The following is a 24,237-nucleotide window of genomic DNA, read 5'->3' as shown; positions in this document are numbered from 1 at the left end:
TTTAGCACCCTCAAGCCAATGACGCCACTCCTCAAATGCCCACTTCATGGCCAAAAGCTCCCGATTACCCACATCATAATTGCGCTCGGCGGGCGAGAACTTTCTAGAGAAGAATGCACATGGCTTCATCACCGAGCCATTAGAACTTCTCTGTGACAAAACCGCCCCCGCTCCAATCTCGGAAGCATCAACCTCAACCTGAAAAGGAAGTGAAGCATCTGGTTGACACAACACAGGAGCAGAAGAAAACCGGCGCTTAAGTTCCTGAAAGGCCTCCACGGCCGCAGGAGACCAATCAGCAACATCAGCACCCTTTTTAGTCAAATCAGTCAAAGGTTTAACAATACTGGAAAAATTAGCAATGAACCGACGATAAAAATTAGCAAACCCCAAGAACTTCTGAAGGCTCTTAACAGATGTAGGTTGTGTCCAGTCACAAATCGCCTGAACCTTGACGGGATCCATCTCAATAGTAGAAGGAGAAAAAATGTACCCCAAAAAAGAAATCTTCTGGACTCCGAAGAGACACTTTGAGCCCTTCACAAACAGAGAATTGGCCCGCAGAACCTGAAACACCTTCCTGACCTGTAGAACATGAGACTCCCAGTCATCAGAAAACACCAAAATATCATCCAAATACACAATCATAAACTTATCCAGATATTCACGGAAAATATTGTGCATAAAGGACTGAAAGACTGACGGAGCATTGGAGAGTCCAAAAGGCATTACCAAATACTCAAAATGGCCCTCAGGCGTATTAAATGCGGTTTTCCACTCATCACCCTGTTTTATCCGCACCAGATTATACGCACCGCGAAGATCTATCTTAGTGAACCACCTAGCCCCCTTAATGCGAGCAAACAAATCAGTCAATAATGGCAATGGATACTGATACTTGACTGTAATCTTATTCAGAAGGCGATAATCTATACAAGGCCTCAGGGAACCATCTTTTTTTGCCACAAAAAAAAAACCTGCTCCCAGAGGGGACGAAGATGGATGAATATGTCCCTTTTCCAAGGACTCCTTAATATAATTCCGCATAGCAGTATGCTCTGGCAGTGACAGATTAAATAAACGACCCTTAGGGAACTTACTGCCAGGAATCAATTCTATAGCACAGTCACAATCTCTATGCGGAGGGAGCGAATTGAGCTTAGGCTCCTCAAAAACATCCCTATAGTCAGACAAAAATGCAGGGATCTCAGAAGGAGTAGATGAAGCGATTGAAATCGGAGGTGCATCATCATGAACCCCCTGACATCCCCAGCTTAACACAGACATTGTTTTCCAGTCCAGGACAGGATTATGAGTTTGTAACCATGGCAGACCAAGCACTAGTACATCATGTAAATTATAAAGTACAAGGAAGCGAATCACCTCCTGATGAACGGGAGTCATGCGCATGGTCACTTGTGTCCAATACTGCGGTTTATTCATAGCCAATGGTGTAGAGTCAATTCCCTTCAGAGGAATAGGAACTTCCAGAGGTTCCAGACTAAAACCGCAGCGTTTAGCAAATGACCAATCCATAAGACTCAGGGCAGCGCCCGAATCCACATAGGCATCGACGGAAATGGAAGACAGTGAAAAAATCAGAGTCACAGACAAAATGAACTTAGGCTGCAGAGTACCAATGGCAAAAGATTTATCAACTCTTTTTTTGCGTTTAGAGCATGCTGATATAACATGAGCTGAATCACCACAATAGAAACACAATCCATTTTTCCGCCTATAATTTTGCCGTTCACTTCTGGACTGAATTCTATCACATTGCATAGTCTCAGGTGCCTGTTCAGAAGACACCGCCAACTGGTGCACGGGTTTGCGCTCCCGTAAACGCCGATCAATCTGAATGGCCATAGCCATAGACTCATTCAGACCTGTAGGCGTAGGGAACCCCACCATAATATCCTTAATGGCCTCAGAAAGACCATTTCTGAAGTTTGCAGCCAGGGCGCACTCATTCCACTGAGTAAGCACCGACCATTTCCGAAACTTCTGACAATATATCTCCGCTTCATCATGCCCCTGAGAGAGGGCTAATAAAGCCTTTTCAGCCTGAATCTCCAGGTTAGGTTCCTCATAGAGCAATCCCAATGCCAGAAAAAATGCATCCACACTGAGCAATGCAGGATCCCCTGGTGCCAATGCAAATGCCCAATTCTGAGGGTCGCCCCGCAGGAAAGATATTACAATCTTGACCTGTTGAGCAGGGTCTCTAGAGGAGCGAGATTTTAAAGAAAGAAACAATTTACAATTGTTCCTGAAATTCAGGAAGGTAGATCTATCTCCAGAAAAGAACTCTGGAATAGGAATTCTAGTTTCAGACATGGGAGTGTGAACAACAAAATCCTGTATGTTTTGAACTCTTGCCGCGAGATTACTCAGGCTGGAAGCCAAACTCTGGACATCCATGTTAAACAGCTAAGATCAGAGCCATTCAAGGGTTAAGAGGAGGTAAGAAGCAGCTAGACAGCAATTAAGGGCTAGGCAGCAAAACTCTGAAGGGAAAAAAAAAAAAAAAAAATTTCCCTTAAACACTTCTCTTTCTCCTGCTTCAGCCCAAACAATTAACACTTTGTTGGCCGGCTATACTGTCATGAATCCCAATGGCTAGGGATAGCACAGGACAAGCAAAGTACAAATATATTACGGACGAGCTCTAGGGTGATGGAACCTGGGCTGACCGCTGCCCTACGCCTGACAAACGCAACTAGAGATAGCCAGGGAGCGTGCCTACGTTGGTTCTAGATGCCACGCACCAGCCTAAGAGCTAACTAGCACTGCAGAGAAAATAAAGACCTCACTTGCCTCCAGCGGAATGAACCCCAAAAGTTATAGTTGCCCCCCACATGTATTGACGGTGAAATGAGAGGAAGGCACACACATAGAGATGATATATATAGTTTTAGCAAATTGAGGCCCGCTGTAAACTAGGAAGCAGAACGATACAAAAGGGGACTGAGCGGTCAGCAAAAAACCCTAATCAAAAAAACCATCCTGAGATTACAAGAACCCATGTGCCAACTCATGGCACATGGGGAGAACCTCAGTCCACTAGAGCTACCAGCTAGCATAGAGACATAATAAGCAAGCTGGACAAAAAACCAAACAACAGAAAATCAGCACTTAGCTTATCCTGAAAGATCTGGGAGCAGGTAGGCAGGAACCAAACAGAGCACATCTGAATACATTGATAGCCGGCAAGGGAAATGACAGAAAGGCCAGGTAAAATAGGAAACACCCAGCCACTGATGGACAGGTGGAAACCAAAGGCCGCAACCCACCAAAGTCACCCAGTACCAGCAGTAACCACCAGAGGGAGCCCACAAACAGAATCCACAACAGTCAAGCAACGAGAGGTGAGTATTTCATTTTTTTTTATATATATATATATCTATATATATAATTGTCTAAGGGTTTTTCCGTCTGTCTGTCTGTCTGTCTGTCTGTCTGTCTGTCTGTCTTTCTGTCTGTCTGTCTGTCTGTCTGTCTGTCCTGGAAATCACTCCATATAAGGTATGGTCTACAAACAGGATACCTTATATGGAGTGGTCGGCGGTTTGTAGACCATACCTTATATGGAGTGGTCGGCGGTTTGTAGACCATACCTTATATGGAGTGGTCGGCGGTTTGTAGACCATACCTTATATGGAGTGGTTGGCGGTTTGTAGACCATACCTTATATGGAGTGGTCGACGGTTTGTCGGGCGGCCTCGACCAATCAGAGATGGGCACAGCATGGCGACGATGATGTCATAATGGTTGCCATGGCGACGATGATGTCATAAAGGTTGCCTCGACCAATCAGCGACGGGCACAGTCTGCCGCGAATCACATACTACGGGGACATGCATATTCTAGAATACCCGATGCATTAGAATCGGGCCACAGTCTAGTATATATATATATTTGGAGCAATATATGGGGACCATCAGAAGGGGCCAATATATGGAGCATTATAGGGGGCTAATTCTATATGGAGTATCTTATGGGGCCAATAATATAGGGAGCATCTTATGAAGCCAATTCTATAAGGAGCATTATATGGGGACAGAGCCAATTTAATATGGAGCATCTTATGGGGCCAATTGAATATGGAGCAGTATAGGGGGACAATTACATATGGAGCAGTATATGGGGCCAATAATATATGAAGCATCTTATGGGACTAATTATATATGGAGCATTTTATATGGCCAATTACATATGGAGCATTATATGGGGCCCATTATACATGGAGCATCTTATGGGGCCAATAATTTTTGGAGCATTATATGGAACCCATTCTGTAAGGAGTATTATTTGGGGCCCATTCTGTATGGAGCATCATATGGGGCCCACTCTGTATGGAGCAATATATGGGACTCAGTATACTGTATGGGGCCAATCATATACTGTATGGAGCATTATATGAGGCCCATTATATATGGAGCAATAGATGGGGCCCATCATATACTGTATGGAGAATTATATGTGGCTCACTATACTGTATGGAGCATTAGTGTATATGGGGTCAATTCCGTATGGAGCAATATATGCGGCTCATTTTGTATGGAGCACTCTGTGGTGCCCATTATACTGTATGGAGCATTATATGAGGCTCATTATTCTGTATGGAGCATAATATTGGGCTCATTATTCTGTTTGGAGCAATATATGGTGCTCATTATTCTGTATAGAGGACTATGTGGTGCCATTTATACTGTATGGAGCACTATATGGGGCCATTATACTGTATGGGGCAATATATGGGACTCATTATTCTGTTTGGAGCAATATATGGGGCTCATTATTCTGTGTAGAGGACTATACTGTCTGGTTTCTGAGCTAATGTAGAATGTACAATAGATATCACTCATGTAATGTAAGAAGTAAGTGAAATCTTTGGCATTCTACTATACCTATATTTCTCTGCCTTATCGGTGCATTATGAATTGTGGTATGTGTTAAAGGGGCCCACCGGGACTCTTTCACCCAGGGCCCATTAAAACCAGGAACCGGTCCTGTACTATGCACATGTTGGGTGCAGAGAATTTCCCAAGATGGAGATGCGGGCAGTGCTTTCATAGCTCTCCAAGTATTATCATGCCCCCACAGAGCCCTACAAATATAATGGTTTCCATGTAGTATAATTGGCTCCATATATTATAATGCACCCCATAGCCCTCTATATAGTATAATGCACCCCCATAGAAAGTACACCCTATAATTCTCTATATATTATAATGCACCCCCAGAGTCCTCCATATATTATAATGCATCATCCATAGCCCTCCAAATACTATAATGCATCCCCCATAGTCCTCTGTATACTATAATGCATCCCTCATAGCCCTCTATACTGTATACTAAAATGCATCCCCCATAGCCCTCCATATACTATAATGCATCCCTCATAGCCCTCCATATACTATAATGCATCCCCCATAGCCCTCCATATACTATACAGCACCCCCATGTACAATACAGCACCATCCCCATATACAGCACAGCACCCCTATATGCAATAAAGCACAGCACCCCCATATGCAGCACAGCACCCCCATATACAGCACATCATCCCCATATACTGCACCCTTATATACAATACAGCACCCCTGTATACAATACAGCACCCCACATATACAGCACAGCACCCCCACATACAGCACAAACGTATACAGCACCCCCATATACAGCACAGCACCCCCATATACAATACAGCACAGTACCGCCATATACAGCACCCCCGATATACAGCACAGCACCACGATATACAGCATTACAGCACCCCCTAGATAGAGCACAGCACCACATATACACTACCCCCATATACAACACAGCACCCCCATATACAATACAGCAATGCCATCTACAGCACAGCACCACCATATACAGCACCCCCACATATACAGCACCTCCTATATACAGCACAGCACCACCATATACAGCACAGCACCCCCCATATACAGCACCCCTCATATACAGCACAGCACCCCAAATTTACAGCACAGCACCCCCATATACAGCACAGCACCCCCATATACAGCACCCCTATATACAAAAAAGCACAGCACTGCCATATACAGCACCGCAATATACACCACCCCCATATACAGTACAGCACATAACCCCTATATACAGCACAGTGCCCCTCATATACAGCACAGCACCCCCCATATACAGCACAGCACCCCCATATACAGCACAGCACCCCCATATACAGCACAGCACCCCATATACAGCACAGGACTCCCATATACAGCACAGCACCCCCATATACAATGCAACAATGCAGCACAGGACCCTGATATACAGCACAGGACCCCTGTATACAATACAGCACAACACATATACAGCACAGCACCCCCACAAACAGCACAAATGTATACAGCACCCCCATATACAGCACAGCACCCCCATATACAATACAGCACAGTACCGCCATATACAGCACCCTGATATACAGCACAGCACCGCCATATACAGCACTCCCATATACAGAACAGCACAGCCATATACAGCACAGCACCGTCATATACAGCATGACAGCACCCCCTAAATACAGCACAGCACCCCCATATACACTACCCCCATATACAGCACGGCACCCCCATATACAATACAGCACCGCCATATACAGCACAGCATCGCCATATACAGCACCCCCATATACAGCACCCCTATATACAGCACAGCACCCCCTATATACAGCACCCCTCATATACAGCACAGCACCCCAAATATACAGCACAGCACCCCCATATACAGCACTGCACCCCCATATACAGCACCCCTATATACAATACAACACAGCACTGCCATATACAGCACCGCCTACACACCACCCCCATATACAGTATAGCACATAACCCCTATATACAGCACAGCGGCCCTCATATACATTACAGCACCCCCCATATACAGCACAGCACCCCCATATGCAGCACAGCACCCCCATATACAGCACAGCACCCCCATATACAGCACAGCACCTCATATACAGCACAGCACTCCCATATACAGCACAGCACCCCCATATATAATACAGCACAGGACCCCATATACAGCACAGGACCCCTCATATACAGCATAGGACCCCTCATATACAACACAGGACCCCCATATACAGCACAACACCCTTCATATACAGCACAGCACCCCCACATACAGCACAGCACCCCCCATATATAGCACCCCCCACATACAGCACAGCACCCCCATATACACCACAGCACCCCCTATATACAGCATAGAACGCCCCATACACAGCACCTGGAGTCTGATGAACACAGACAGTCACTTGATGCAGAGAGGTAGAAAGACTCACAGATGGACCAATCATTCACACTCCCTGGCTGGAGGGGGCAGATGCAGAGGAAGCAGAGTCAATTGCTGCTGTATTGAAAATGAAAGAATACCAGGCAGCCTCTTCCCTCCCAAGTCACAACCACAGCTTGATCTTCTGACTCACTGACAACACACAGGAATGCATGCAGGAGCAGGGCACCAAGCTATCTGACTGCAGGGGGCGGTGCCACGCTGCCACCCTGTCTTCACGGACTTACTGCCGCCTGAGGCAAAGAGCTCAATTGGCCTCATTATAGGTGTGCCCCTCGATATGATGCACAGCTCAAAGGAGGAGGGCACACCCTCGCATGTATAGAGTACAAAGAACTAAAGCTAAAGTAAAAAAAGCACTGTTATTGGTATAAGTGTAATGTGTAGTTGCATACATACACTGTGGGTTCTAACAGACAAACTCCCAATCAGAATGATCTTTCACTCTAGTATCTCACCTCGCTATGTATTTCTGTTAGTTCTCACAGTGTGAACGTGTATCTACACAGTGCACTTATACCAATAGATGTGCTGGCCCATGTTTACAGTTTTACTTTAGTTTATTGTACCCTGTACATATGAGGGTGTGCCTTCCCCACTCTTCTCCTTTGGGTTGGGCATCTTTACTATTTAGCTCTCCACAGGCAGGTGTGAAACAGTCAGGTCTGCATCCTGCTCTGCCCCTGTCTATTTTGATGCCTGCTGGCACATAGCATGATGAAATACTAGACCATCCTGATTGTGTGCAACTTGTTGCAGTTGGATGACTATTACACTTTTTTGATCAAAAGATTGTCAACTAAGTACCCAATATTTTTATATGTATTACTACTAATTATTTCCTTACTATTCATTGTTTTTATTCTAGGTTGTGTTTGTCTGTTAGTGGCCACAGTGTAAACATGCACAGTCATATATAAAATTAAAAATCCATAAGACATCTTCTGAGAGGGGACATACCACCCTCATATTGAACATATGGAACTAATTAAAACAGGGGACATGAGAGAGCGCTCAAACTTCCATCTTCATGGAAGTAGGGGCTTTCTGCAGTGACCAGATAAAAACAGCAGGGAGATTTGCTGGAAGGAAGACATCAAGGCTGAGATTTGTTTATGCAGAGGCAAGGAACTACGCTTCCAAGTCAAAGAGCTTCATCTGATCAATGCACTGATTGAACCACCTGGAGACATTGGTCAGCAATGAATATTGGGTTTTGCATTGCTTAGTGAGGAGACGAACATAATGCCTTCATTCACCTTACCGTAAGGCCTTTCTAACCCCTCTAACTTAATATTGGTCCGATGGATGGTGCTATCCATGTCACATTTCATCTCTATAGGCAAATAAAATTGTGATAAGAAACATAACGACAATATCTATCACCTTGGACCTTCAGGGATGAAGATATCCTGAAAATTAAAAAATAAAAAAATTATAAAATATAATTTTATAATTATTATAAAATTCTAACAGACCTAGCACAACTAACAACCAGTCATATGAGATCGCCAAGGGAGGTATGAGGGTGTAAACTTGATCTAATAAAAAAGAGCATTTCGATGTCTGTCTTTGTTCATTCTGGAAGACATAGTTTGCTGTGAGAGTGTTCCACTTTCCTAATTAGAGCACTTACCTTTAGAAATACAGGATCAATTCCTTCAACATCAGGTTTAATAATTCCCTTTAATTATTCCTTTTTATTTTATGTAATTATATATATTATATTTTGATACCATTTTGTATCATCTTTTAATTTTTTTTATAAAAACTGCCTACCTTTCTGGAGTAAATATATAAAATGTAATAGCTCTGATCCTTTTGCTATATAAACCGCACCCCAGAAGCCATACACTGCTTGTAATGAGTGTCCAATCGGCCTCTAAAAATGATTGGTGGTGACAACTAGCAGCGGTTCTTTTTTTTTTGTTATTGTGGAGCTGGCAGTGACCGTACCAGGGTATATATGTATATAGATAGATAGATAGATAGATAGATAGATAGATAGATAGATAAAGAACACAGCTGCACATGTACATGAATCTAGGCTATGTGAAAACACAGACAAATATTCAATATGAATTATACTTCTGAAAAATATTTTTTTCACAATTTTTTTCAAAAAATGTTTTTTTAATAAAACTTACAGTAATAGATGAAATGAAGATTCTTAGGTCATAAATTGGCCAATTCATGTGGGCCCATCTTGCACTCCTCCCATTGACCTTGCAGGTGGCGGTAATCAACTCTACCTGCCCATAAATTGTAGGTTTAGCCCAGAGTGACATGTTTTGTCCATAGTTGTAGGCTGGTGGCCCAAAAGTGGCATGTATGGTAGAGTAGGACCCATCAGAGGGAGATAACCTTGCCGTGGTTGATGGGCACACATGAATTGGCCAATTTATGAGCTAAGAATCTTCATTTCATCTATTACTGTAAGTTTTATAAAAATAAAAAAAAATTGAAAAAATTTGTGAAAAAAATATTTTTGAGAAGTATAATTCATATTGAATATGTGTCTGTGCTTTTACATGGCCTAGATTCATGTACATGTGTTGCTGTGTTCTTTTTTATCTATATGATGAAGCTTGCACGTGTTCACATTAGGAGTGCTGGTTATTTTTTTTCTCTCTCTCTCTCTCTATATATATATTCCATGCATTGGAATCAGAGGTGTATATACCATATACTAACTGAGAGTTCTAACAATAACTGACCTAGTGGTGGAAGCAAACGCTACCTGGTCCATCCCTTATCAGCAGGGCCAGTATTAGACAAAGTGGGGCCCTAGGCAAAAATTTAAAGTGGGGGCCCCAAATGATAACATTGCACTGTGGCCCCCATATTTAGGGGCCTTATATCGGCCAATGGGTCTGCCACTATTAGCTGTACGCAGGGGCGTTGCTAGGGTCAGAAAAGATTGGGGGCCCAAGACAAAGAGTTGCCCCACAACCCCCTCTTATTTTTTTTTTAACTCTTGAGATAAAACAGTGCTACCTCTCTGAGAACAGATAATGTAGTACCTGCAGTCCTATGTAACACCACAGATAGACATAGCGTTTCAGACTAAGACTATGTTCACATGCAGCATTTTTTTTCAGTAGCCAAAACCTTTTCTATTAGCAGTAAAAATGTTGCGTTCAAAACACCTGTTTTTCAGCTTGTTTTGTGGTGTTCTTCACACTTTTTTCAGCTTTTTTTTTGGAGTGAGGATGTTTGTTTTGTCTACAGTATGTTTAAGGCCACGTTCACACGTTGAGTGTTTGGTCAGGTTTTCACATCAGTATATGTAAGCCAAAACCAGGAGGGTGATAAATACAGAAGTAGTGGCTTGTTTCTCAGGGTATGTGAACACGTTGCGGATTTTGCGGCGGATCTGCAGCAGTTTTCCATGCGTTGTACAGCACCATGTAATCGTATGGAAAACAAAATCCGCAGTACACATGCTGCGGAAAATACCGCGCGGAAACGCTGCCTTGTATTTTCTGCAGCATGTCAATTCTTTGTACAGATTCCGCAGCGTTTTACACATGCTCCATAATAGGAATCTGCAGGTGTAAAAACGCTATTGAAAACCGCACAAAAACCACGGTAATTCCACGATAAATCTGTGGTAAATCCGCAGGTAAAACTGAGGGGATTTAAAAAGCGCTGCAGTTCTGAAATCCAGTCAGAAAACAAACAAGCGCCCGCAGGAGATTTCGGAAATCTCTTATGTTTTGCTGGCACTTTGAAAAGCAGCTTTTCACCATGTTCATATGCAGAATTTTTTCAGCTTTTTCTTCTGCAAATAAGAAGTTTACAGCATTTTACAGCACAAGCAAAAACTGAGATTTTCAGAAATCTCCTGCACACCCTTTTATTTTCCCCTGACTGAATTTCACAATTGCCGCGTTTTTTAAATCTGCAGCATGTCACTTCTTTCAGCAATTTTTTCCCCCCGTAGAAAGCAATGAAAAAGTTTAAAAAATGCTGCAAATGTGGCAACGTTGTTTTTCGCTGTGTTTTTTTGTGAATAACACTAACTTTATTAAACGTGTACTGTAGACAAAATGCATACTGTAAAAAACAAACAGCAAAAGCTCTAAGGGTATGTGCACACAGTCAGTAAACGCTGCAGGTCGCCTGCTGTGTACTTGTGCAGCTTCCAACCTGCAGCGGCCACATGTTACAGTATAGTGGATGGGATTTCCCATGTGTATGGTTTACCCTTATTATTTCACGTGGGAATTCATTTATTTCTATATATACATTCCAAAGACATACTGATAGGGAATTTAGATTGTGAGCCTCAATGGGGACAGTGATGATAATGTGTGCAACCTGTAAAGCACTGCGGAATATGTTAGCGCTATATAAAAAATAAAGATTAAAGATAAAGATTATATAATAAATACCCTGATTCAGCAGACAATATTCCTGTCTTGTGTCATCCAGACAGTAGTGACAAGAGGTCGCCCTGTCAGATTACAAGCAGTGACTGTGGTCAGAGCCTATGCTGATCCCTGCTGTATGTGACTGTGAAACCTGATCCTACAGCAAACAGCACAGAGCTCCGGGACCACATGAGTAAATCATAGCACTGAGGGGGTCTCCAGGGGGGTTTGGGAGAGACGCCACTGCTGTACACCCTCTGGGCACTTCATACAGGGGCTGCAAAGGTAGGGGGCCCCCTTTCTAGGTGGGGGCCCCAGGGGTCTGCCTGGTCTGCCTGTGCCAAACGCTGGCCCTGCTTATCAGTCAATAACAAAATTGTTCTAACAATTGGAGGCAGTGAAGTTTTTTTCCCTTGACAATCCGGTGACACTGGGTGGATCTGTTTGACCTTTCTGGTGTCATATGTAACAAAGTAGTAACAGTGGTAGGGTCTGTGTGACCCCCACAGCTGTTATTCCTGACGTGCTTATTCCAACAGATTTGCCAGCCAATGTTGTGTTTTTTAATTTTTTTATTTATACCCTTGTAAAAAAAAAATGTAAAAGTTGGACAAACGTTTACTTATGCCTGGTGGTACAGAAGATGGAACTGTAGTTGGTGAATGCACATCATATTGACCAAAGGGCACTGTCCCATCTAGGACAAGTATTCCACCTGAAGCAAACACTGCCTCTTTTCCTAACGCATTAATCATCCATTATAAAATATCCCCACTCAGGTCATTTTATATACTAACACATGCTTCTTTCCTCAGTAATGCAAGACTGACCTGCAACTGTAATTTTAATTGCAATTTTGATTTGCTCAAATTGGTAGTATATTAACATTCACAAAATGGAACATCTAGATGCACATTGCTTTGTAATTTACTTTTCATTAATAAAGACAAATTCCTTCTAGTACACTGACATAGATAGAAAATCATCATACAATATTACTTGGCATTAAGTTTATTACATGCTAAATGTAATTGAAGAAGAAGGGACAGATTCATTTCCAATCTATCATCCTAATATGAGTTATCACATCAGTCCATATAGATACCATTAAAAACTTTGGTACTCAGCGTGATTGAGGTATTTTCCAGATAACTAAACAAAATGGAAACTGCTCATTGGAAAAATGTGTATTCAATATATCATGTACATATACTCTATAAGTGAAGATAACATTGCTACTACTCGTAGGACACAATAAAGTGAATGTATAGCCTACTTAATATTGTTTATCAATAAAACCGGATCGTGGTACACATTATTTTTTCTATTCTTTTATTTTCCAATTGTACATTTTCTTGTTTTATTTTTAATCCATGTAAAACAATGAATTTAAACATAAAATGTTAATATTTTAATTATTTCTTTAAATATTTAATATTTTATTTTAATTGTTTCAAATCTGAAAAATTATTTTAAAAGTTTTGACATTTTCAACTTTTAAACACTAGCGGAAGCAGCTGCTCACATCTGACGTTAAGATCAGTTGTAATACTAACTTGCATTATGACTGCTATAAATGTGGGCAGGATCTAATCACACTCCTCCCCTTCATATCTTGGTATTTGCAAAAGGTGGGTGGAGGATAAAGTTTAGGATCAAAGTGCAGAGCCATTTTGTTTGGGATTTGTTTACAATGTATACTGTATAGTAATAATTACCTGTTAACCAGATTCTCTACATCAGTATGATTATGGCGATATCAAACTTATACAATTTTTTTCTATTATTTTGATGTTGCAAAAGGTTTAAAAAAAAGTAATACATTTGTTTTGTGGCACCATTCTCCGAACATTGAAGGAGATTTGTTAGAGCTTGCATTTTGAGTGGTGACTTGACTTTTTTATTGATACCATTTTATGGTACATCATACCTTTTGTTTTTTTTATGCGTTTTTTAGGGAGGTAGTGTGACAAAAAAACAGCAATTCTGTCTTTTTGATTATTTTTCTATTTGTAGCATTTATAGAAGATATTAATTTTTATTTTTCCTGATAGACTAGACTTTTAAGAATGTGGCAATACTATGTTTATTTAAAAAAAAATCTCTTTATTTTTAATGGTAGGGGAACAAAACATGGGGCAATTTACATTTTTATTATCCAGGGGTGAGAACGGGTCGGGGCGCAGGGCATTGTAATACTAATGCTAGACCTGTTCTCACTGCTTGCTGAAGTCATTATTGGTGCCCAGGCTTGTTTTGAACACTGACCACTACATCATATTGTTGAAATCTGTGTTTTAACCCCTACCTCATGCTGTCCTCGGATTGCATAGCTAAAAGCCTGCTGACAGATTCACTTTAAAATTAAACTGTACACAAAAGGAAATATCAGTTTAATTTTAGGCTTAGTGACCAGAGAGAAAATTGGAAGTTTCAGACAAACTGCATCATGGACAGCAGTTTTCTAAATCTGGAAAACCCTTCAAGGTTGTGGTCCAAAAAACAAAACAAAACATTGATTGGTGGTAGTTTAGCAGCTAATAGATGGAGCACGTTAGGTATAAAGATAAGAGGTACAGTGAAAAGTAGGGCAGTCCGGCTGTGATAAACCTTGGAAAGATACTCTTAATAACCAGAACATAGTTGGAAAGATCATCAGAGTGAAGCAGGCACCAAATTACTATTATTATGAACAATTAAGCAAGTTGAAGATAAAATGATCTATAAAAGGTCAAAAGCTAAAGATGACACATGTACTTTGTATTTTAGGCACACACACACACACACACACACACAAAAAAAATATATATAATAATAATAATAATAATAATATATATATATATATATATATATATATATATATATATATATATATATATATATACACTGTGTCTTCTGATTTATTCACATTGCGGGGCTGGGACTCACAGGCTGGGTGGACGCACAGGCGCAGTCAGGTAGACTGCATATGAGGACGGGCAGCGCTCACTGCGCCTGCCCTAGGCAGGAGAAAAGAGCGCAGGCGCCAGCTCATTTCAAAACAGTGGTGAGGAGGCGTCGCCCGGCGCCAAGAAGACCTGAGTGACGGCTGTGTGGCATCTGCAGCAGAGGGGAAAGGCCTGCCTCCAGGACTGAAGAAAGGTATTTAGGACAAATTACAAAACTGATTATTTCTGCAGTTACAGCAACCAGAACTAAAAGAGCCACCTTGTCAGAATGCAGCATTACTGCTGCACAAGATGACTCTTTTAGTTTCAAAAGCCTGGGGGGGGGGTGACAGGTTCCCTTTAATTTTGACCATTTCTTCTTTGCAGAAAAAAAACAAAAACTTATTGCTTGGAAATATAGAGACATGTTGTCAGTTTTTTGTAGACTAAAAGAACAATTTACATTTTACTTTAAAATATACCTATAAAGAGAAAGGTCAGACAAACTGAACATTTCAAAAATTACAAAAAGGAAAATGGGTCGATGCAAAAGTTTGGACACCTGGTAGCATCATCTATTGCAAGTATCGCAGTTTGTAAATGCTTTTTGTGGACAGCCAAGAGGCTTTCAATGCTCGTTTGAGGGATTTTCATCCATTGTTCCTTAGAAAATTCTTCCAGCTCTGTGAGATTCCTGAGTCATCTTGCATGAAGTGATATTTTTCAATAGATAGATTTTCAATAATGTTCAGATCAAGGGACTATGAAGACCATTGTAAAACTTTCAGCTTGCACCTTTTGAGGTACTCTAGTCTTGATTTTGACTTGTGTTTAGGATCATTATCCATCCTCTTTTCAACTTCAGCTTTTTTACAGATGGTGATATGTTTACATCAAAATTTGTTGAAATTTTCATTGAATTCATTTTTCCCCTCTACCCATGAAATGACCCCCTGTGCCTGTGGCTGCAACACAAACCCAAAGCACGCTTAATGGTTGGCAAGAATTTCCTGAAATTTTGTGCACTTTCTAATCCACACATACCTTTGATCATTGTGGCCAAAGAGTTACATTTTAACCCCATTGGTCCACAGGTGTTATGACCCCAATGGCAGAGGGTCATTGGGAAAAGGCACAAGGTCTCATCACAGAGCAACCAGGGCCTCTCTGCGACAAAACGGCCCCTGCCCCAATCTCAGAAGCATCCACTTCAACCTGAAAGGGAAGTGAGACATCAGGCTGGCACAAAACAGGTGCCGAAGTAAACCGGCGCTTCAACTCCTGGAAAGCCTCCACGGCTGCAGGAGCCCAGTTAGCAACATCAGAACCTTTCTTGGTCATATCCGTCAAAGGTTTAGCAATGCTAGAAAAATTAGCAATAAAACGACGGTAGAAGTTAACAAAACCCAAGAACTTCTGAAGACTCTTAACTGACGTGGGTTGAGTCCAATCATGAATAGCACGGACCTTGACTGGGTCCATCTCCACCGCAGAAGGGGAAAAAATAAACCCCAAAAAGGGAACCTTCTGTACTCCAAAGAGACACTTTGAGCCCTTAACAAATAAAGCATTCTCACGCAAAACCTGAAACACCATCCTGACCTGCTCTACATGCGAGTCCCAGTCATCAGAAAAAAACAAAATATCATCCAGATAAACGATCATAAATTTATCCAGATACTTCCGGAAAATATCATGCATAAAGGACTGAAACACTGAAGGAGCATTAGAGAGCCCAAAAGGCATCACCAAGTACTCAAAATGACCTTCGGGCGTATTAAACGCGGTTTTCCATTCATCTCCTCGCTTAATGCGCACAAGGTTGTACGCACCACGAAGATCTATCTTGGTGAACCACTTTGCACCTTTAATTCGGGCAAACAAGTCTGACAACAAAGGCAAAGGATACTGAAATTTAACAGTGATTTTATTCAAAAGCCGATAGTCAATACACGGTCTCAAAGATCCGTACTTCTTGGCCACAAAAAAGAATCCCGCACCAAGAGGGGAAGAGGAAGGACAGATATGCCCCTTCTCCAGAGATTCCTTGATATACGAACGCATTGCAGTGTGCTCAGGTACAGACAGATTAAATAGTCTTCCCTTAGGAAATTTGCTACCTGGAATCAAATCTATGGCACAGTCACAGTCCCTATGAGGAGGCAGAACACTGGACCTGGACTCGCTGAACACATCCTGATAATCAGACAAATACTCAGGAACTTCCGAAGGAGTAGAGGAAGCAATAGACACCGGCGGGGAATCACCATGAATACCCTGACAGCCCCAACTTGACACAGACATTGCCTTCCAATCCAAGACTGGATTATGAGTCTGTAACCATGGCAAACCCAAAACGACCAAATCATGCATTTTATGCAGAACAAGAAAACGAATCACCTCCCGATGTTCAGGAGTCATGCACATGGTTACCTGTGTCCAAAACTGCGGTTTGTTTTCCGCCAATGGAGTAGCATCAATACCCCTCAGAGGGATAGGATTAACCAACGGCTCAAGAACAAAACCACAGCGCTTGGCAAATGACAGATCCATAAGACTCAGGGCAGCACCTGAATCCACAAACACCATAACAGGGTAGGAGGACAATGAGCAAATTAAAGTCACAGACAAAATAAATTTAGGTTGCAAATTACCAATGGCGACAGGACTAACAACCCTTGTTAGGCGTTTAGAGCATGCTGATATAACATGTGTAGAATCACCACAGTAAAAACACAACCCATTCTGACGTCTATGATTTTTCCGCTCATTTCTGGTCTGAATTCTATCACATTGCATCAAATCAGGTGTTTGTTTAGACAACACCACCAGAGGATTAGTGGTTTTGCGCTCCCGCAAACGCCGGTCAATTTGAATAGCCAGCGCCATGGAATCATTCAGACTTGTAGGAATGGAGAAACCCACCATCACATTCTTCATGGCTTCAGAAAGGCCATTTCTGAAGTTTGCGGCCAGAGCACACTCATTCCACTGAGTAAGCACGGACCATTTCCGAAATTTTTGGCAATACACTTCAGCTTCATCCTGGCCCTGAGAAATAGCCAGCAAGGCTTTTTCTGCCTGAACCTCAAGATTGGGTTCCTCGTAAAGCAATCCGAGCGCCAGAAAAAATGCATCAATATTTGCCAATGCCGGATCTCCTGGCGCTAGCGAGAAAGCCCAATCCTGAGGGTCGCCCCGTAAAAAAGAGATAACAATTTTAACTTGCTGAACTGAGTCTCCAGATGAACGGGGTCTCAGAGATAGAAACAATTTACAATTATCCCTGAAATTCCTAAACTTAAATCGGTTTCCAGAAAACAGTTCAGGAATAGGTATTTTAGGTTCAGGCATAGGACTACTGGTAACAAAATCTTGTATGCTTTGCACACGAGCAGCAAGTTGGTCCACACTTGTAATGAAGGTCTGGACATTCATGTCTGCAGCAAGCTCAAGCCACTCAGAGGTAAAGGGGAGGAAGAGAGGAAAAAAAAAAAAAATTCAGAATTTCCTTTCTTATATCCCACTTCTGCAATGCATAAAACATTCAATGTTGGCCTGGCATACTGTTATGACCCCAATGGCAGAGGGTCTCAGGAATCAATACCAAGTCTGCAAACACAAAAAAACAGCTCATAGGGCAGTGGTAACTGGGCTGACCATATATCTAATCCTAGCACCACAAATAGAAGTAGCCGGGGAACGTGCCTACGTTGGTTCTAGACGTCTCGCGCCAGCTGGAGAACTAACTAACCCTAGAAGGGAAAAGAAAGACCTTTCTTGCCTCCAGAGAAAAGACCCCAAAAGTTGGATACAAGCCCCCAACAAATAATAACGGTGAGGTAAGAGGAAAAGACAAACATAAGAATGAGCTAGGTATTTAGCAAAGAGAGGCCCACTAGCTAATAGCAGAATATAGTAAGATGACTTATATGGTCAGCAAAAACCCTATTAAAATATCCACGCTGGATATTCAAGAACCCCCGAACCGTCTAACGGCCGGGGGGAGGACACCAGCCCCCTAGAGCTTCCAGCAATGTCAGAAATCACATTTAGTACAAGCTGGACAAAAATAGTAGCAAAGCAAGTAACAAAAAACAAAGAAGCAAGACTTAGCTTAATTTTGCAAGAGCCAGGACCAGCAGACAGGAGCAACAGAAGGATCTGATTACAACGATGCCAGGCACTGGACTAAGGATCCAGGAAGTTAATATAGCGACACCCCTGGACTAACGACCCAGGTGAGTGCCAAACAGAAAAAAGACAATCCCAGAGTCATACCACTAGTGACCACAAGAGGGAGCCAAAAAGTCTAATTCACAACACACAGGACCTTTTTCCAAAATGCATCAGGCTTGTTTAGATTTTCTTTTGCATACTTCTAATACTGAATTTTATTGTGAGGACGCAGGAGAGGTTTTCTTCTGATAAGAGATGAGGGAACCTTTCAAGGTTTGTCCTGATGTTCGCCAAACATATTCACCGAACAGATCATCGAACATACCCAAACTCCATTGAATTCAATGGGATGCAAAACCAAACATATAGACAACACCTCCAGGGGGACCAAAATGCTGCCAAAACAGCTCAAATTAGGGGCAGACACCAGGAAAATTGACCCAGCATCAATTGACCCAGAGTACAAATAATATAATTGCGCCGCAAGGATGCATGGGACATGGCTTGGACCAGCATTTCTAGTTTAAACATTGATCAGTAACAGGTGTATGAGTGACAGGTGTAGGCCTGGTGCTCTGAGAAATTCATGTAGCCCACATAAAGGAGACCCAACTTGGAGTCCAAACAGTTTTAAATATTAGGGGCAGACACCAGGAAAAGTGGCCTCGATTGACCTACAGCAGTAATTTGATAATGGAACAGCAGTAGTCAGCCATGGCCCATGCATGAAGTATCAGGGACTGAGCCAGCATTTACATCTTTGAGTTTAAGTTTAAATTAAGATGAGGTGGCCGAGGGACCAGTATAAGCCTTCTCTGCTGTGAGCCTTGATACCTCATGAAACAGCTCAAACTGCTTTTCTGCTCAGCCACACTCCGGTAGCAGAAATATCAACTTCATAAACTACTATTGTTTAAAAAATGTAAGGATAGTAACACAGGTAGTTGACTGAAATTAAGTGCAGGCCTGCTGGTCTGGGAGCCCTACTGCTATAGGCAACACACATGAAGGAGACCCAACTTGGAATCCAAACAGTTCCAAAAACTAAGGGCAGACACTACTAAAGTAGCATCAATTTCCCCAGAGTACAAATAGTATAATGGGGCTCCAATTCAGTTGCGCTATAAAGGCTTGATGGCTGAGATAAAATCAAAGGAGATTAATATTAAATTCCTTTCATTTTATCTCGGCCATTGAGCTTTTATAAGCAGCGCAACTGAATGACACAACATTTTTCACATAGTTTTTCCTGTGGTATTCCTGACTGGTGTCCTGCTAGTCTGCAACCTCACCAGGTGTGTGGTCTCACATTTCTAATTTCTCCATACCATCAGATAAGACTCTATTGTGCTTTTTGTTTCCTAGCCTTCACTCCATTTATAATGGGGCTCTGACACCCCTTCCACTACAGGTAACCACCAGATGGAGACCCCACTTGTAGTTTCCACATTTTAAAAACTTATTGCCACAGTAGTCCAAAGTGGCATCAATTTCCCAAGCGAATAAGTGTAGCATAGTTGCACAGCATTTTGACAACCTCTGTTACAGGACGGTCTACTCGACTCCCTTTTTTTGGCAGCCACACAGCGGTATTATTATTATTATTTATTGTTATAGTGTCATTTATTCCATGGCACTTTAAATGTGAAAAGATGTATACATAATAAAACAAGTACAATAATCTTAAACTATACAAGTCACCAACTGGTACAGGAGGAGAGAGGACTCTGCCCCTGAGGGCTCACAGTTTACAAGGTTTGGGTGAATATGTAATAGGTGAGGGTGGAGCTGGTCATGCAGCAATATGGTGGAATGATGGTTACTGTAGGTTGTAAGCTTGTCGGAATAGGTGGTTCAGATTCCTTTTGAAGGTTTCCATGGTAGTCAAGAGTCTGATACGTTGAGGTAGAGAGTTCCATAGTGGGCAATGCACATACAGTATGTGATTGTGGGAAGAGAAGATAAGAGGGGAGTATAGAAGAAGAAATTGTGAGGATCAAATGTTGCTTGCAGGTACTGTAAGTACTGGGAAAATAGGTCACAGATGTATGGAGGAGACAGGTTGAAGATGGCTTTGTAAGTCATTGTTAGGGTTTTGAACAAGAGTCTCTGGGTAATGGATTGACAGAGAGGAGAGGCTGGAGAATAGTGGGGATATGTGGATTAGTCAGGCAGCAGAATTTAGGTTAGAGTGGAGGGGTGCCAGACTGTTAGGACGGAGGCTACAAAGCAGGAGGTTGCAGTAGTCGAGGCAGGAGATGATGAGTGCATGGACTAGGGTTTTTGCAGATTCTTGATTAAGGAATGTACAGATCCGGGAAATATTTTTGAGTTGTAGTCAGCAGGAAGTGGAAAGGGCATGCATGTATGTTTTGAAGCAGAGATCAAAGTTCAGGCTTACCCTGAGGCGATCAGCTTGTGGGATGCTTGTGGAATGCCCTCATCTACGCCTTGTAGATAAGAGCTAGAAGGATCATGTACTCCAGAGGATGGCAAGCGCCACACAGTACAGTCCTCAGAGGTGGGGTTCAATTACCCTTGTTTTCCTCCACGTCACAACTCTCCAACTGTCCAACTGACTGTGGGGAAGCACATATGGGCGAATCTGCAAAGCTGTTCACACATTCTATTTTATGGACATCAGAGTTCTGCTCCAAAGATTCACAGGCTCAAGAGGAGGAAAACATCTGCACCGATGCCTAAAATTTTTTTCAATTTATTCTGGGGCCGGACGAAGTAGGGTTCGAGTAGAATCCAGACCTTTTAACTCCCCGGAGGTGATACTGCTGAGACACAGATACCTGAGGCGCACGTGGACTATACTGTACTGTCAAGGAAGAAAGAGGAGGAGGATGACTCTCAGGGTGAGGAGTGGGAGAACAGAGAGGATGATGATGAGGTTGTAAATCCCACGTGGTGTGAACCCAGAGGCACACAGCTGAGTAGCTTAGCAAAGGAGATGGAGGAGGACGAGGAGAAGGTTACGCTGCGGCTTCCCGCACAGACATGGAGTGATGCAACCATGACAAGCACTGCAACCTCAGCCACAATGTTGGCTGTAGCCAGCAGCAGTCATGGGTCTGCAGTTTGCTTGGACGGCAAGGGTTTTTTTGAGACCTAAAAGGATGACCCAACTCACCTTATTTGCCAAGTAAGCAAAAATAAAGCTAATTGGAGGCAAAAATTCCAATAATTTGACTACTACATGCATGAATTGGCAAATGCGTGATAACCATAATTTAGTCTGGGAATCTCACTGTGATAAAATGCGGACAAGTAGGCTTCATCAACCACTGGGCGCTCCATCAACCGCATCTGCTGCTTCATCACCATGGAAAGTGTTCTCACACCCTAGAACCTCCACTTGATTACCCCCTACAGTTGAGGTGAGTGAGAGCTCATCAGCTGTTACAGAAATGGACATGCCTGCTGTTTTTGACTGATCTCAGACAACGAGCACATCACAACTTTCTTAATCCACCATGATATCTTCGCCGGCACCTCATTGACAGTGCAGCAGTTTGTCATGTTCACCCTGCTCCACCCTCTCTCAGCACAGCAGCCAGCTCACCGTCCTGCAGTTGTGGTGACATCAAAGATTGTTTCGTACTACATATGCCAAAGCTAAGAACTTGAACTTCACCATATCCAGTCTGTTGGCCAAGGAAATGCTGCCTTTCCGCCTGGTGAATACAGACACTTTCTGAAAGCTGATGGCCATCGAAATCCCCCAGTTGCCCAATTACCATTACTTCTCTAAGAAAGGTGTGTCTGCACTACACCAGCACATCGCAGACATCATTACCATTCCTTAAAAAAAATCTAAGCCAGGGAGAATTTCACTGCTGACACCTGGATGAGAAAGCATGGCCAGGAGCATTACATCTTGGTGACTGGGCAATGGGTGACTGTGAGGGCAGGTGGGGAAGGATCTGTTCTACAAGTCTTGGAATCCCCAACACTTGAAGGGTGCTTGGGGATGGAGAACTAAACCACTACACACCAGAAGGTAGAGAACTAAACTACTAGACAACAGGGGTTGGAGAACTAAACACCTAGGGTGGGTGAACTAAGCCACTACACACCATGGGATGGTGAACTAAACCACAAGACACCAAGGTGTAACTAAACATTACCCCATCCTGGATGCGCTGCTGCAGAAAGCACAGTCGCTGTGTACTCACTTCCACCATTGGCATCCTGCGGGTCATCGACTTACGTCATTACAGAAGTCTGTCAGTCTACCGGTTAACTGTTTGATATGCGATGTGCCAATGCAGTGGAATTCCACTCTGCACATGTTGCAGCAACTGTGGCAGCAGCAAGGAATCCTGGTGCAGTATGTCATTTTGCATAGCCTGGGCCAAAGCAGTACGGATGTGGTGCAAATTACGTTTTCAGAGTGATCATGGTACTAGACAAACTTTAAGTGAAGGAGCAGGAGCCAAGGAACAAATGGATGAGGAAGAGGTGATGGGCATGCAAATGTCAGGAGATGAAGAGGATAATAATACCCCCTCTGTTATCTGTGGTTGGTGGGAGGTGACAGAGGAAGCAACATTGAGTGTTACCCCACTACCAAAACATCATGGACTTGGACCTCATGTAAGCAACTGACACATGAGCGCCTTCTTGCAGTACATGATGCCCATATTGTTACGATTAGAAATAGTGCTGACTACTGGGTTTCCACTCTGTTATATCCACGGTATAAGAGTAAATTTTTCCAGATTACCCCCTTCTTGGAAAGGGACGTGCACATGCTGGAGTATCGAAACAAGCTTGTAAACAATCTTAACTGTGCTTTTCCCCAAGACAGTGTGGATCACAGTTATTAACTTCCAACATCAAGTCGTCAATGCAAAAACATTAGCAGCAGCAGCGTAAGTGGGAGAAGCAATTTCTGTGACTCGTTTCACATATTTTTTAGACCAGCCCATGCATCAGCAGAACATGGAAGAGAGGCCTGAACTCGCCTGTCATGCCTTTGAGGTTTTGTCATACCCGGGAGCCAGCGTTCTGTCAAAACTTGTCTTCAGAGCTTCTGGTGGTGTCCTGATGGATAAATGCATCCATTCATACACTGAAAGTGTAGACCACCTAACTTTCGTCAAGATGAACAAGTCATAGATCTACAATGACTTTTGCACCCCTGTCGCAGACTGGGCAGACTAGGCGATGGTGTAGTTTTTAGTGTGCTGCATTGATCTTGCACTATTGCAGTTTGTGACCAGGGATGGGCGAACCCGAACTGTAAAGTTCTGGACCCGTACCGATCACATAGTGTTCGGTCACAAGGTCCCGAACACGGGTTTTCCATGGAAAACCCATGTTACAGTTCGGGTCCAGGGCCTGTAAAAGAAAGCATAAAATTAATAATAAACATTATAATTATAATTACCTGTCCAGTGACGTATCCTTCCATC

This window comes from Ranitomeya variabilis, chromosome 1 (genome assembly GCF_051348905.1).
Source record: "Ranitomeya variabilis isolate aRanVar5 chromosome 1, aRanVar5.hap1, whole genome shotgun sequence".
Classification (NCBI taxonomy): Eukaryota; Metazoa; Chordata; class Amphibia; order Anura; family Dendrobatidae; genus Ranitomeya; species Ranitomeya variabilis.
This window is presented reverse-complemented; position numbering follows the sequence as displayed.